Source organism: Macaca fascicularis, chromosome 2, assembly GCF_037993035.2.
Source record: "Macaca fascicularis isolate 582-1 chromosome 2, T2T-MFA8v1.1".
Taxonomy (NCBI): domain Eukaryota; kingdom Metazoa; phylum Chordata; class Mammalia; order Primates; family Cercopithecidae; genus Macaca; species Macaca fascicularis.
Window position 1 is genome coordinate 134,265,001 of NC_088376.1, and position 16,958 is coordinate 134,281,958.

General features: G+C 42.6%; 1 protein-coding gene across 29 annotated transcripts in view; it reads right to left on the reverse strand.

Annotated features, from left to right (window-relative positions):
• FOXP1 (forkhead box P1) overlaps positions 1-16,958 on the reverse strand; it is a 632,383-nt gene that overhangs the window by 279,716 nt on the left and 335,709 nt on the right. The gene's annotated exons all lie outside the window — the stretch shown is intronic.

Here is a 16,958-nt window from a genome sequence, read left to right on the forward strand (position 1 = left end):
TCATCACCTGAAAGGGATTTCTGAGGGTTGTCTGTCTCTCGTCAGGTCACATCTGAAGAAAGAGCATGTTTAAAAAGCTAATTCGGAAGGGGCTAGGTGGCTTAGCAAACCGAGATAATATAAAAAGAATCTGATAGTATCAAAATAAAAGACGTGCCACTATTTCTTAATAATATCTCATCAGCCAATTTCACATGCAGTAAATCATAACAATTAGAGAAGGGAGGGGAAATACATTTCAGGCAAGCACTATCGATTATCACTGGCTGGCACTCCTTGAGAGGAAGATTCATAGGCCACAGTCAGGCTTGCTGAGAAAAAGTACTGTGATCAATTAGCAATGTCTGCTACGAGAACTGGCAGAAGGGAGAAGCAGCACTAATAATAGCTATTCTCCCCATCTGCTAGCTATAACTCCACAGCACCCCTCAACTGGTAGTACACAAAAGCTACAGTAAATAAATAATGATGTCTTCTTTATGGCAGGAAGCTTATTCATATCCACAGATCTCAAAAAATGAAAATAGAGAATAGAAATTCCAAAAAATGAAAGAATAAGAAAATGGGGTCAGAGTTTGGTGTGGTGGCTCATGCCTGTAATCCCAACACTTTGGGAGGCCGAGGTGGGAGGATTCCTTGAGTTCAGAAGTTCCAGATCAGTCTGGGCAACACAGTTAAAACCCTGTGTCTAACAAAAATACAAAAAAATCTAGCCAATTGCAGCGATGCACACTTGTAGTCCCAGCTACGTGGGATGATGAAGAGGGAAGATCTCTTGAGCTCTGGCGATGGAAGTTACAATGAGCTGAGATCGCACCACAGAGCAAAACTCTGTCAAAATAAACAAATAAATTTAAAAAAGCAAGAAAAATGGGGACCAGGTGCAGTGGTTCTCTACAATGCTACTACCACTACTGTGACTGTAACTATGACTACTACTACTACTACTACTAATACAAACATAAGCTGGGTGTGATGACATGTCCCTACAGTTCCACTTACTCCGGAGGCTGAGGTGGGAGGATCATTTGAACCCAGGTGATTGAGGCTGCAGTGAGCTATGATTGCACAACTGAACTCCAGCCTAGGCGACAGAGTGAGAACCTATCCCCCCAAGAAAGAAAAGAAAAGAAAGAGAAGAAAAGAGACAGAGAAAGAGAGAAAGTGAAAAACAGAAAGGGAAGAAAGGAAGAGAAGGGGAGGGAGGGGAGGGGAGGGGAAGGGAGGGAAATAGCTTCCAATTTGTATCAAGAAAGGTCTGTGGTCCAACTCATAAAAAACTGAGGGAACAGGATCTGAGCTTCTGTAAATCCACAGCTTACCACGATTGAAAGGAAGTTTAAAGCAGATGCTATAGTTTTTTTCTGTTTGCTTTGTTGTTGTTTTTTTTTTTTTTTTTTTTTTTTTTTTGAAATGGGAGTTTCACTCTTGTCGCCCAGGCTGGAGTGCAATGGCGCGATCTCGGCTCACTGCAACCGCCACCTCCGGGGTTCAAGAGATTCTCCCACCTCAGCCTCCCGAGTAGCTGGGATTACAAGCGCCCACGACCATGCCTGGCTCATTTCTTTCTTTCTTTTTTTTTTTTTGTATTTTTAGTAGAGACAGGGTTTCACCATGTTGGCCAGGCCGGTCTCAAACTCCTGACCTCAGGTGATTTGCCTGCCTCGGCCTCGCACCTGCCTGGCTGGTGCTGTAGTTTTATACATTGTATTCTCTGATTCCTGGGGATGCCAAGAAGGACAAAAGAGGATCAGGACTTGCATATTTTTGGAAAACAAGGAAGACAGCTAAGAAAACTTTTTAAAATGCATAAAAGTTGAATCAAAAAGAGAACTTAAGACCTTGGTAAAATCGACATTCCTTTTAGCCGAAATCAAACATCATTACATGATAGAGAAATTTTGCTCTTTCTTCGAGGGTTTGTGTTCTTAATGTTCTCTGGAATTGTCTTTATTATCTGGGGTGGTAGGGCTGCTTCCAGTCCTGGCTTTTATACAACCCATACTGACCCTTGGTGGTGCAAACTTACTTCCAGACTATTCAGTAGTGATGTTTCTTGCATGCCAATTTGGGGAGATCGAGGCAGAAGGGTATACCTTCAATGACAAGTCACTAAAATCACTTTTACATGTTTAATATTATAAGTAAAAAAAAAAAAAAGAAAAGAGGACTTTGAAGCATTAAATCAAAACCCCAAAAAATCTTTTTGGATAACCAGAGTATTTGTCAAATGGCTGTCGGGAACAAACACCTCAAAACACAACAGAGTAAAAGGACACTAACCATTCATCATATTCCAACTTCAAACTAATCTAATCAGCACACTCATCCTCCACCACGGGAGATCACCTGACAACATGGACAAGCCAAGAGTACCAAAGGCTGTCCTTCCAAAACACGTCCTCTGCCTTCACCCTTGCAAAAGAACTGATAATAATATATGGGTGAGTAGGGGGAGGCGAGGATGCTCTTCAAATCCTTGGAGGCACAAGTTGCACTGCCTACGGAAAGTTTTGTCACCCCAAAGACATCTCCAAGAACAGCTCTTTGATTTTGTTCAGAAAATGGGTGTGCTGTGGGCAGAGATGGAGGCTGTCCTCTCTGAGGTGTCTGCGAAGAAATGTTTAGTGCAGATGAGTCTAAGGCATTTTCCTCCCCAGTTATGCACAGGACAAAAGCTAACATTTACATTATTCCCCTGTGAAGGTTCAAAGAGTGACGTTAGGCCAACTGTGGATAAGATGATTGCAAATGGAAGCACTGTATGGAAAATATCAGGCAGTAATCATATCCAGGAGCCAGTGGCCCAGAGATAGAAACACCCTGAAAACCAATTGATACTAATGAATCTACAGCTTCAGGGCAGAACAGGGCAGGAGGAGGGGTGAAAATTTTAAGCACTTAACAAGTAAGTGGGCACATTTCATGCTGGGTACTGATCTTTGCCAGGACCCAGTCTTCCTATGGTCATCTCACATCTAATACCCTGTCCCTTGACTTCTGAAGGACCAAAAAGTAAAGTGAGATAATATCCCACTTGAATGTCTGCTTTTAATGGACGACATGACAGCTATAATTTCCATGTGCTCATTCCAGTGAAGGCTTCCATTTATTCTGATGGGGGAAAAAAAATCTTAGCAAAGCGACTGTAGATCAAAGTCCTCTTGGATTTTAAGGATTGACATAGATGTTTAGGGAAAAACTTTTTGGTGTACAACTCACTTTTCTGTAGGAGTTGGGGTTACTGAAAATTTACAATTAAAATTATGCTTTCCCTAAATCATCTATACAGTAAACAGAATGTAGGAAAGATGTGGATATTTAATGAACACCAATTACGAAACCTCTAGAAAAAAATTAAAGACTCTTTTTATAAGCCAAACAACACTGCTCTGATTTGGCAACCACTGAATGTTGACATCTCCGGTTAAAGCTATGACCTTTGTTACCTGCCTTTATGTAGTCAACAAGCCTCCTGAAGGCAGGAAGCCCACCACGCCTAATAAGGAGGTATAAAATCAGTATTTGTTAAGTGATGTACATTCCTAGAACGTTGTTTTTTTTTTTTTTTTTTTTTTCTTGAGATGGAGTCTCACTCTGTTGCCCAGGCTGGAGTACAGTGGTGCAATCTCAGCTCACTGCAACCTCTGCCTCCTGGGTTCAAGCGATTCTTCTGCCTCAGCCTCCTGAGTAGCTGGGACTAAAGGTGCGTGCCACCACACCCGGCTAATTTTTTGTATTTTTAGTAGAGACAGGGTTTCACCGTGTTAGTCAGGACGGTCTCTGTCTCCTGACCTCGTGATCCACCTGCCTCAGCCTCCCAAAGTGCCAGGATTACAGGCGTGGGCCACCGTATCCAGCTAATGTTTCTCTCTTTAAGAAACTATACTTACACAATAGTGTAAGGTAAATTCTGTACTAGGTAAAGAACACATATTAGGAGAGTATTGAGGAGACAAATGCATCTATTTACCTAAGGCAAATGCCCCAATAAAAGCCTGCTGCTCCAGCACCCCATGTAACAATTCTTGGAAATAATCAAAGCCCAGGATAAGAAAATCACCTAGGAATATTCAAGGAGTCCCATTCACTCCTCTCTGCTGACCTATGCTCATGGAATCATTATAGAAAATGAGCCAATATTTACTGGCATCAAGGTCACACACTGGGTATAGAATAGAAACATTTTGCAAATCCAAGTTCTCTGAAATAGTGGGGTAGGTGCTATATTCTCAATTTGATTAGGAAGGGCAGGATGTTGAAATAACGGAAAGGATTACCTCCTTAGTGTCTCCCATGTAGAAATATTTGCTGTGTGTGGTTTCATCCCCACGTATTTCCTAAGCCCCTAAGTTCCCTGTAGCATGCTTTCATTGCAGCTCTCGATTGACTTTTGGGATAAATCTTTGAGCTACCACCCTCCAGCCCCCACGATCTACCAGTCATTCTGTCTACAGAGATATCATGTAGATTCTAGAGCTTCAGTGTCCCACAGACATAAAATGAGAGGCAGAGAGGCAAGCCACATGTGTAATTTTAAAATTTCTAGTAGCCACATATAAACAAGCAAAAAGCGCTGGGTGCAGTGGCTCACGCCTGTAATCCCAACACTTTGGGAGGCTAAGGCAGGAGGATGGCTTGAGCCCAGAAGTTGGAGACCATCCTGGGCAACATCAAGAGACTTTATCTCTACAAAAGACAATAAAAATCATTAGCTGGGTGTGATGGTGCTTTCCATACTCCCAGCTACTCAGGAGGCTGAGGTGGGAGGATTGTCTGAGCACAGGTGGTTGAGGCTGCAATGAGCCATAATCCTGCCACTGCACTCCAGCCTGGGTGATGCAGCAAGATCCTGTCTTAAGGAAAAAAAAAAAGAAAAGAAAAAGAAGAAAGTAGTGAAATTGATTTTAAAAATACATTTGGGCCAGGTGCAGTGGCTCACACCTGTAATCCCAACACTTTGGGAGGCCGAGGCAGGCAGATCACAAGGTCAGGAGTTCGAGACCAGCCTGACCAACATGGTGAAACCTCATCTCTATTAAAAGTACAAAAATTGGCCGGGCATAGTGGCTCATGCCTTTGGGAGGCCGAGGCGGGTGGATCACAAGGTCAGGAGATCGAGACCATCCTGGCTAACACGGTGAAAGCCCGTCTCTACTAAAAATACAAAAAATTAGCCAGGTGTGGTGGTGGGCGCCTGTAGTCCCAGCTACTTGGGAGGCTGAGGCAGGAGAATGGTGTGAACCCGGGAGGCGGAGCTTGCAGTGAGCCGAGATCGCGCCACTTCACTCCAGCCTGGGCAACAGAGCGAGACTCCGTCTCAAAAATAAAAAAAAACACAAAAATTAGCCAGGCGCGGTGGTGCACGCCTGTAATCCCAGCTACTCAGGAGGCTGAGACACTTGATCCCAGGAGGCGGAGGTTGCAGTGAGCCAAGATTGTGCCACTGCACTCCAGCCTGGGTGACAGAGCGAGACTCCATCTCAAAAACAAACAAACAAACAAACAAACAAACGGATTTTACTTAATATATCCAAAATATTTTAATTTCAACATGCAACTAATATAAAAGATGAATGACATAGTTAACCTTCTTTCTTCTTTTTTTCTACTAAGTCTTTGGATGCCAGCATATATTTTATACATATGGCATACTTCAATTGGGGCTAGCCACACTTCCAGGGCTCAAGAGCCACATCTGGCTGGTAGCTACCATAGCGGACAGTGCAGGCCTAGAAGCATTTCAAGATCCTGGCCTGGAAGAGTTTCTGTACGGTATGAGAAACCGACGCTTTACATACTGTCATCACTTCCCATGCATGAATTGGGATTGTGGAGAAATGGAGCCAAGGAACGGTGCTATGAAAGGAGTATCAGGAAGCACAGAGTTTCCTTGAAATGTTCCTACTGCTTTCTCTACATGCGGCCTGTATATATAAATGAAAGTGCAAGCAATGAATCCATACGTGTACATGGGGATACATGTAAACACATATGGACCCACGTATCTATAAGTTCCACAGCTGATATTCATTCTGTCACCTGTCAAGATAACAGTAAGGAGGGCTTCAATCAAAGGGAAGGAGACAGCACAGCACTCTCCTCCCCCAGGAAAAAGGATAATTGTAACAACAGTCTCATTTGTGTGTCTGGAGGGGGAAGGGGAGAAGGAAGAGAAGGTGGCTCCCTGCCAGGAATTTACATTATACTAAAAGACTGAGAAATTAGGAGATTCTCAGTTACTTAAGGCGCACATATAGTCTAACTCCAAAATACAAGATAACTATGAAAGGCTTTTTATTCCATAGGCACTCAAAATATATGAAATTAATAAATCAATTAAACAGTAAATTAACTAATTTAAGAGCATAAAACACTCACAGGCTACATACAGACTAGCGGGAACCACGCAGTGGTGATTTAGTGAGCAAGGGCTTTGCAGGCAGACAAGCAGGGCTTCAAAGCTCAGCTTGGTCACTTTCCACCTGCATAAGCAAGTTATTCAATCCGAGTGAATGTCTGTTTCCTCATTAGTAAGTAGGGACAAATAACAGTTACCTTGCCAGGCCTCTATGAAAACAGAGTATGTAAAGTGCCTAGGCTGCTACCTGGAACACTACTGCCGTTCAATAAACGAATGTACAAAGCATAAGTATGCCTCTAAAGGGGTGTGTGTGTGTGTGTGTGTGTGTGTGTGTGTGTGTCTACAAGGAAAGGCAAGACTCAAGTGCAGTGCCCAGGAGTGAGGTCTCTGGGGTTTTCCTGAAGGAATACTTGTCTTGGTTCCAGCTCTAACAGCTGTCTGACCTGGGACAATGTCTGCATCACAGCTGCCACATGGAAAAGATTAGAATAACAGCACCTATCTCGAAAAGCAATTGGTAAGATTCTATGGCATTAAAGATGACAAGCGTTCAGAACAGTTCTAGACCATAGCTGTAGCTCAGTAACTAAGAGTGACTATTACCGTTACAGGCATTCATAAATAATCGGGGCTGAGGTGGCTTCCCATCTAGGATTGCTCCTGTCTACCCGCAAGTACTTACGAGTGGCTCCCCCACGCAAGGGAGGGACCAGGGAAGAGCAGGTTGAAGAGGTTTACAATCTCAACATCATTGTGCATATTTTATAGCTTTACACTTTAGAGAGCATTTTCTTCTCTATTTTCTCATTTGATTTCTTTCTTATTTCCTCAAAAGTCATCAGGAATAAGCAAGTCCATTTCATCAGGAAATAGTTCTTCAACACCTACTTACGTGCAATGCATTAGTGTAAGTGCTGGGAATTCAGAAAACCATTCCTTGCCTTCAGAGAGCTTATGCTTTAGTGGTACTTCATCCATTTGTTTTCCCACCTTCCTAGAAGTAGGAAATTTCACAGTGGGAATACGGGGTTGCATAGGAGCTTGGTCTGAACTGAGAAAATCCAGTCTCCATGATGGGATAAAAACTAAAAATTTCCACACTATTATATAAAATCATTTCTCCTCTCCCCTGTCTCCCTCAATTATATTGAAAACTAAAAAGCTGGCCAGGCGCAGTGGCTCACACCTGTAATTCCAGCACTTTGGGAGGCCAAGGCAGGCAGATCACGAGGTCAGGAGATCAAGAGCCAGCCTGACCAAGATGGTGAAACCCCATCTTTGCTAAAAATACAAAAAATTAGCCGGGTGTGGTGGCGTGCGCCTGTAATCACAGCTACTCAGGAGGTTGACGCAGGAGAATCCCTTGAACCTGGGAGGTGGAGGTTGCAGTGAGCCGAGATCGCGCCACTGCATTCCAGCCTGGGCGACAGAGCAAGACTCCTTCTCAAAAACAAAAGCAAACAAACAAATAACAACAAAAAAAGAAAACCAAAAACCTCCACATTTCAAAAAAGTATAATATTGGATATGGAATTATAGCCATAGTACAAATATTTCTACAAGGTTTTTTACACACACTTTGAAGCCCATGGTATTTTTGAAAGTATGTAAAATCAGGAAAAAAAATGCTTTTTAAGTGTTACACTTTGCTTTAAAACAGTCTGACATTGTGTCAAGTGTGACAGCCTTTGCTTAACTCAAACACAACTGGGAGACGTTCACCTCCACTGAGAATTCCAAAGTTGGACAAAATTCCGTATTCTGGTTGTCACTGCTACCAGGCTGAGTGAGTCCCATGTACAATTTGCCATGGCAATACCAGGAAATTTCTGCCTGTCAAAATATTAGAAAAGGCAGCCTCCTATCAGAGAACTGCTGGGGGCAGGGTTGACAATCATCTAGGAAGAACTTTGGGTCAAGAGATGGAGAACTGGGGGGTTTCGAAAGGAAGTACAAGACTTTCACAATCCCAAAAAATGAGAATGGATGCAGTTGATTTCTATTTTATTTTAATACTTTTTTCCATTTGCTGAGGAAGTAGCCTGCAGCAGAGTCAAACAGCTTGAACTATTTTTAGGCCTATGACCCTTTTAAAAACACATTGCTAAATTCAATCCTCGGTTACACCCACTCAACTCCCACTGGCTTCGGCAAGAGCCATGGGGAGAATTCGTTCACGATGTAAAAGAGTTTAGTTATGCTCTTCGCATTCTTTGGTTTGAATGGAAGGGCAGTGTACTGGCCAAAGGCCATGAAAAGGCACATGGCTGGTCTGGCTCAAGCAGGGTAGCAGTGATGGGCCTACAAATGGAAGAGCATCTATGTGCAAAGCGTTTCCATTCTTACACAACTGGATGAAATGGATGGTTTTTGGATGATCCAGGCAGAATGGGGAAAATAAGAAGTTGCTTTTGAAAATGTCATTCAGTTATATCTCAGAATTGTGTTTTGTTTTTGTTTTGTTTTGTTTTGTTTGACAGAGTCTTGCTGTGTCACCCAGGCTGGAGTGCAGTGGCGTGATCTCAGCTCACTGCAACCTCTGCCTCCCGGGTTCACACCATTCTCCTGCCTCAGCCTCCTGAGTAGCTGGGATTACAGGCATGCGCCACCACGCCCGGCTAATTTTGTTTTTGTATTTTTAGTAGAGACAGGGTTTCACAGTGTTAGCCAGGATGGTCTCAATCTCCTGAGCTCGTGGTCTGCCCGCTTTGGCCTCCCAAAGTGCTGCATTACAGGTGTGAGCCACCGCGCCCGGCAAGAATTGTTTAAAATTATAATCTCATCTATGAAGGCCCAGATTTGAAGAATCTTAACAGTGAAGCTAAATTAAACTTTTACCTTTGCCGGGTGCAGTGGCTCACGCCTGTAATCCCAGCACTTTGGGAGGCCGAGGCGGGCGGATCACAAGGTCAGGACTTCAAGACCAGCCTGGCCAACATAGTGAAACCCTGTCTCTATTAAAAATACAACAAATTAGCTGGGCATGGTGGTGGGTGCCTGTAATCCCAGCTACTCGGGAGGCTGAGACAGGAGACTCGCTTGAACCTGGGAGGCAGAGATTGCAGTGAGTCGAGATCACACCATTGCACCCCAGCCTGGGTAACAGTGCAAGACTCCATCTCAAAAACAAAAACAAAAACAACAAAACAAAAAACTTTTACCTCCAATTACCATAAGGGAGCACAGGAAATTCACTGCTGCCGAAAGCAACACAATTTGTGACCATAAACTCCAGAACGGTGGGGAAAAAGCTATCATTTTAAATAATAGGTCCCAAGTCTGACTTGGGGGTGAGTGGAGAGCATTTGGCATCTCAAATTACTTTAACAGGGGGCCCTGTCACATCCCATGGAAAGGACACTCCGGTCTCCCCTCCACCCTCTAATCCTTCTTTCTTAAAGGAACACTCAGCAAGATAATGAATCCTTTAAATGTTACATCTTCTGTCGCGCATTATTGTGGTGCCGAAACTCTTCACATCAAACAGTCATCAGGACTATTACAAAGTGGGCTTATAAGAGAGGGGCTGAAAAGGAGCTGTGTGAAAAGAAGTGGAAAATTAAAGCTGAAGCAGTCGAAGAAAGGGCTTAATTTACTGGCATGTACAGTATGCAAATGAGATTACTCTCAGCTTAACTGCATCATTTATGTCCATAATAACGGCATCATCATTACAGGGCTCAAATTAAATTACACCATAATTAGCATATCAAAGTGATTGGTTAAAGTTTAAAACAAATACCCAATTTTGTTAATGAACAGCTGTAATTGTCATGTACACTTCAGTGAAAACTCTCTAAACAAATATATGTTTTAGAAGAGAGGAAGATTTTTTTTTTTTTTAAGGAGACAGGTCTGTAGCAGAGGTAAATTGCCTAAAAAAAAGAATGACATGGACTATTCTATTAATGTTAATATATGCTGATCATTTTCAGGTAATAAAACATTCTATCAAAACAAGGCTTCGCTTATATTTAGACACCTTCCCTGCTCTTGAAAGTGACAAACCACCAGAAACCTGCTTCTACTTGCAGCAACGATAACAATGCAGGGGTGACCTGTCTCGAACAAGCAAACGACATGTTCAGTAACATGCTATTACTAACCCCTCATACTCATTTAAAAGACATTCATGTTCAAATCGTGCTGAGTCAAAGCTGATTTTTTTTCCCCCGTTCCAGCCCAAAGAGGGAAGAGTGACAGAAAACTTGCTGCATCCATGGGGTGGACCAGAACGCTCCTAAGCTGATGCCTTGATAACATATTAGACAGCTTCCAACTCAATTTCTCTTCATCGAATCATAGCTACACAGCAGTCTGAAACACACAGCTGCACTAGGGAAGTTTGCTCTTCCATCATCAAAATACATCGAGGTACAACTAGCTATTTTGTCAATTTTGGTTGGAATCAGAGTGCACACAAATTTCGTATATGTAAAACCAGACACTAATAATAAGCTTGTTTCCAAACCTTTTTGTTATAATCATTTAACGTCAGAAGAGTTTCTGTACAAAAAGATTTGTCAATAATCTGGAGGCTCGCATGTGAAAAAGCTTTCCGCCTAAGATTCTCCAATTTCTTAACAACGTACCCCATATGTCCTCTGAGACAACTGTGAGGGTACATCGCTGTGATACACAGCATGGCAAGCCAAAATATATTTTGCCCAAAAAGAAAAAAAAAAAAAAAGCACTTTCAAATATACTTAACAAGCAAATTGAATGTCTTATTAAAATCGTATTATCTAAACAGTGTTCAAAAATTTAAAGAAAGTAGCTTTTCATTTTATTCATCGAGGAATCCATTAAAGCTCAGGCTCTGAAGTAGTATGTAAATTATGTGCCTTTCAAGGTAGAGCTAGGGCAAATTCACTCCATCAACTAATGATGAACCTCATTATGTGCAGGGAGGATTCATAATGAGGAAAGAGCCACCCGCCATTCCATGTTCTAACATAAATCCCTGTAAAATTTGAATATCTCCCCGTCTAATTAAAGGCTACTAATTCCAATCACCCCCTCCATGGCCCCAAAGTAAAAATAAACCTCTCTAAAAGCACAGACTACAGTTATATTTCTAAAGCAGTACTCGATCCTGTTTGGACTCAGAACCTTCCACTCAGATGTGTTTTACGACAAGCATAATTAGCAGCTTTCTAAGAAATAAACTTTGGGGCTGCTCAAGCTCCTTTTGGTTAAATACATTGAATTTCTATTTTTCAAAGAGCTTCACCTTGACAGGGCTACAGTGCATGCACAGAGATGATCCGCAGCCAAGAAACCAACAGGAATGTGCGAGCATAGTAATAACGTAAAATAAAATTCTTAGCACTCGAGTTCCGTGCTGAAGCTGAGATGTTCAGAAAAAGCCAAGCACTGTGGCATGAACCCGAGATTGCATTTGGACGGGGATGCATTCAAATCTGCTTGGGAATGACATACTTGATTCTGGAACAAACTGCTCACTTTTAATGTGGTTTGAACTAATGAACAAGTACGTCCCAGCATCTTAAGCCAAAGAAGGGCTATTCCCTCTTCTAATCACCAACTTTGATTTTTTTTTAACTGAAAACTATAGAAAGAAAATACATCGTTGCCAAACATATTTATTATGATTAATAGCCTGTAATATCCCTCACCAAGGCTTAATTTGCTCTTGTTTTCAATTATGAAGCTGCACCACTCTATTCCGGTCCCCTTTTCAGGTGGAGATGAATTTCTTGTGGTCTTTACTCTTTCTATTGTATTGCCACCCAGCAATGGGCACAATTAGTTAAAAACAGCAAACCTCCACCTTGGCTCCAACAGAGCACCAGATTACACAGAATTAGAGAAGAAAATAATTGAGAAATAAGTGAAGGTGTCCAAGGAATTAAAGCAATTAGACCAAAGGGGAAAAGAAAAAGCACATATGCCAGTCACCCAAACAGACCTTCACATTAAAATTTAAAAGAAAAGAAAAAAGTCCTAAATCTGTTAATTTCGATAAACTCAGTACAGTCCCTCATCAGGGAATCTTAGATGCTGCCATAAATTCAAGCATCCCCAAATGTCTGAAACCCCAGTTTGGTAATACAGTGTACACATCAGTGTCATACCAGTGTGGATTATCCAAACCTAACGAGTCCATTCTACTAAAGAGGCTGCCGCTACTTCAAGTTGCATAAAAATAAACTCCACTACATAAAAGCTGCCACAGTGCGTGCGCTCTCATCCCTCGGCTCCAAGCATGATCTCTCCCCCCTCTTTTAGGTCAGCCACTCATGCATTAGGAAGACATCCCTCCCAAAATAACTTGGCCCTCCCCCCGAAGCACAGAGTTGAGCAACCTACCTTTGTTCTGGAGTTGCAGATAATAACAGGCAAGCCTCAAGACCATGAGGATTTGGAAAAGATCAGGAGAGTTGAAAAAAGGGGGAAAAAAAAAGAAGAAGAAGAAGAAGAAGAGGAAGAAAAAGAAATACGCCCAAGTAGAGAAGAATTGGAAGAAACAGCAGGAAAAGGCTTCTAATGAAACTGTTGTGGCTGCCACAGATCGGGGGTATTTTCAGCAGTGTTTACACCACACCAGTGAGTACACACCTCTGCTACATCTCATCCACAACTGGTGGCATTTTTTTTCTGAATCCATGCATGACAATTAAAAGCACTGCACCTCTCTGTTTGGGAGGGGGACCACAAAAGACCTCCGCAATATTTCTTTACAATGTCTATATCACTGATGAGCATTAGTTTGAGTGACAAAGGTCCCAGGCTAAATCAACATTCTTACCTTAATGTTCCTAGTAAAAGGCTCCAGGAAACATAACTCATGAGATATGTATGCACAGATATATCTCAAGGAATTAATCCAGAGCCCTCAGATGAAGTGAGGGGGGAAAAAAAGGGGAAAAAAAGAAAAAAAAGAAAAGGCAGTGGCTTACATTTCCAAACAAACGCAGCTCAGCCTGGGGAAGCGATGGCATAAAAACAGGTTTGCATATACAGAGCTCAGTGGCAGAAGCGAGAGTTCTGTAGGATTTATTTGACACTTATTTTCCGGGAAGCCTTTTGTGGAGTTGTACCGTTTGTTTCTTATTGTCTGAGAAGCAGTTAGGAGCTTTCTCCCGGAGGGGGCCTCTCAACCCCTGGCTTGGCCTCCTCTGACAGGGAGGTAACCATATTAGGATGTGTATGGTAAAGTAAACAATAACATAGTTGCAATGAAATGGAATTTTTTTTCCCCCAGCTAATGGTGTTGGGGTCAGTCCTGTCTTTTCAGCCATCCCACTAATTTTGTTTCCTAGTTCAAACAGGCCCTCCTCCTCCTTTTTTTTTTTTCAAGTGTTAGCTGTTTCCAAATATCTGACTGTAAATTTGCTGAGAATGTTTGCAATGTAAGAAAAAGCTTTTAACATCCAAATAAAGATCGTGCCAGTTTAATCATTAAAAGGGATGTGAATTCTCAATCCCTTGCAGAGATACAAGCCTTCTCTACCCACCCACCCCCTCCCCATCTTTCCCTGAAGGTTAAAATTACTTGGTCATTTAGAAGTACCTGCTAAATAAATCAGATTTTTAAAGAACGAGACCGTTACCTTCATAAAAATTCCTCATTCACATACTGTGTCACTGAGTGAAGAGTCTTAACCATTCATGCGCCTGAAAATTTATTACCTGAAATTTCTAGGATGGTTACTTTTACATGATAAAGCTCTTTCCCACCTCCTCCAACCACCCCCACCCCCCCGCCACCCACAAAGAAAAAAAAGCATAAAATACTGTTGTCAAACCATCCTTTAGAAATTAGCTAATAAAATAAAAAATATTATCAAGAATGAGTTCCCAAAATGTTACATTTTTAAGAAAAGTTCTGCAGGTCCAAAGACAAACAATAAAAAGTAAGGCTGCTTTCTTGTCATGATCACTTAGTATGAAAACCACCTCCCACCACCAAGCAGTGAGTGAAACATCCCACTCAAAGGTCAGGGCTGGCTGATAAGGAGGGTAACAATGCTGATGGGGACCAGAAAGAACTGATCTGGAGGCAGCTGAGCAGCGGCGAGCCAGCCCTGGCCCTGACGCTGAGCAGGCTTCCATGTCTTTATTCCCTAGGTGAGAGCCGTGGCTGCTCTTGAAAGCAGTTTCCCTGTGAGATCAGGCAAAATGAGGGTGCTTCGGTAGCGGCCAGCCCTCGGTGTGCAAGGATGAGAGGATAGGGACAATGATGCTGTCTGCTAGAACCCCAGAAACCATCTGTGTACCAGGCACCGAGGCAAAACGTGCCATGAGCAAAAGGGCACAGGCAGGGGGATAAATGATACATGTAATTAAGAATGAAGCCAGGCTGATCTAGCAAATAAAATGCATGTGGCCCTGGTGAAACTCCCAAAGCTCAGAAAGAGCTCCTCCCTAGCCTGGAACCTCTGGGCCGGCCGCTGAACTGTCTTGGTTCTTATCAGATCCATATCGTACAGAAACCTAAAACCCCTGCAACTCATGTTTTATTAAAACATGTTTAGCATTCTTTTTAAAGATAGGTTTTAACCCCAAATACCCATGAAATTAAATCTCCTATGCCACTTATCTGCACTGCTGGGCAAAAACTAAAGTTGAGCTAAACAGAGAGATAGCAAAATCAATAAATCACACGAAACAAGTAGCAGTTCAAAAGTTCAAAGATATGATGGCCAGTTCAGCGCGTCTTAGCACTCACCCAATAATAACTCGTCTCCGTCACTCCTCATAGTATAGACAATTTCATGGCATCATTTTCATTAGTCTGTCTCAGGGAAAATTGCTAGCTATTTATGTATACGCTAAAATAAATTAGCCATTTCATCGAGCAATGTGATTCTTATAAAATACATTAACACAATACTCGATTTTCCAGTTGGAGTAAATAAATAAATCAATACATTCAATACAGGGTGATTCTTTTACTGTGGCGCTACAGCTCTCAGCATAAGTGTTTTTATTGGGTTTATTTGTTTCAATAAAAATTGAAATGGGCCAGTGATCTCAGTGCTAGCATCTTTTTAAAAAATCCATCCAATATTGGGGAAAGTATTGTGCAGAACATTCAAACTTATAATTTTATTCAAGAATCATTTTCATTATGTATTATTCCACAACCTGGTTCTGTTGGAAAATTTCATAAAGAGAAAGGGGGAAATCCTGCCAGGTGTTTGACTCTGGTGGCGTTTCTGTGCTGCAGACCCCAGTCTGAGGGTGATGCTTCTGAGACAGCAGCGCTTGGCTGAGCTGCGACCTTCTGCTTGGAATGCGCCTCTTCCCTGGGTAGGGAGAAACGACAATGGGACAAGTGCCAGATGGCCTCCTCTGTCACACCTTATGGAATGCCATTGATTGTGGCTCAGAGAAGGCCATTTATTCCAACCTCTGGGGGAAAGACCAGGGTATCACGACTACAGGGAAGAAGAGAGAGGTGTGCTGCTGCTGTAAATAAAATCAGGCCGAGGGCCTGAGAGCGACTTTGGTGGCGAAATCAAGATACACCAGGCAGGAGATTTTCTGCAAGTCACCAGCACAGTGAAAAGGGAAATATGGTAGTGGATATCTGTTGTTTTTGTCTGCCCAATATCCATGCTCCCCTTTCTCTGATGACACTAGCCTGATTTTTCTTGGGGGGAAACGCCCATTCCTCACTGTCAGTCCTAATGGTTCACAGGAGGCTGAAGCATCTCTCAGCTCCAGAGGGTGGAGCCATAACCCAAGTCTGACCAATCAGTGAGTTCTGCTCTGCCAGCCACACTGATTGGCTGATGGATGGACATGTCCCAAGAATGATACTCAACTACTAGCATTCCATAGGAACTACTGGGAGAGAGAAAGGCTGTCCTTCTGCTGGCTTGCTAAACTTTTAAAAGCATGAATCGGGCTTGCCTCCACAAAAACAAAGCTGGCTGAACAGAGGCCAGGACACAGCAGCAAGAAGGTGAGCACAATAGCAAGACAGATTCCTAACAATGCTCACAGAGAACAGGCCTCCTCCTGGACTTGTCAATTACACAAGCCAATTAAATTCCCTTATTTGCTTAGCCAGCTGGAGTTGGCTTTGGGTCATTTGCAACCATAAGGTGCCACACAGGAGCCCAAAATAGATAGTGTTCTATATGTAGCTCTCCTACTCTACAATATATGTTAGCCTTTATGGGAAGGCAAACCAACTAAACACACACAAATCAATTAACTCTCATAACTAATACTCAAAATCTGTAGGATCTCGTGTTTCCTACGTAATTAACCAGTTCATCAGCCATGCTTTCTTCCTGCTAATAATAGAGTTGGAAAAAGAAGTCAGGACCCACAGTCAGAAAGAACTCAAGATGATCTCAAAGCAAACTAAACTGGAAATCTAAAAAAATCCAGCGTGGCTGGGTGCGGTGGCTCACGCCTGTAATCCCAGCACTTTGGGAGGCCGAGGCGGGTAGATCACGAGGTCAGGAATTTGAGACCAGCCTGACCAACATGGTGAAACTCTGTCTCTCCTAAAAATACAAAAATTAGCAGGGCGTAGTGGCATGCACCTGTAATCCCAGCTATTCGAGTGGCTGAGGCAGGAGGATCGCTTGAACCTGGGAGGCGGAGGTTG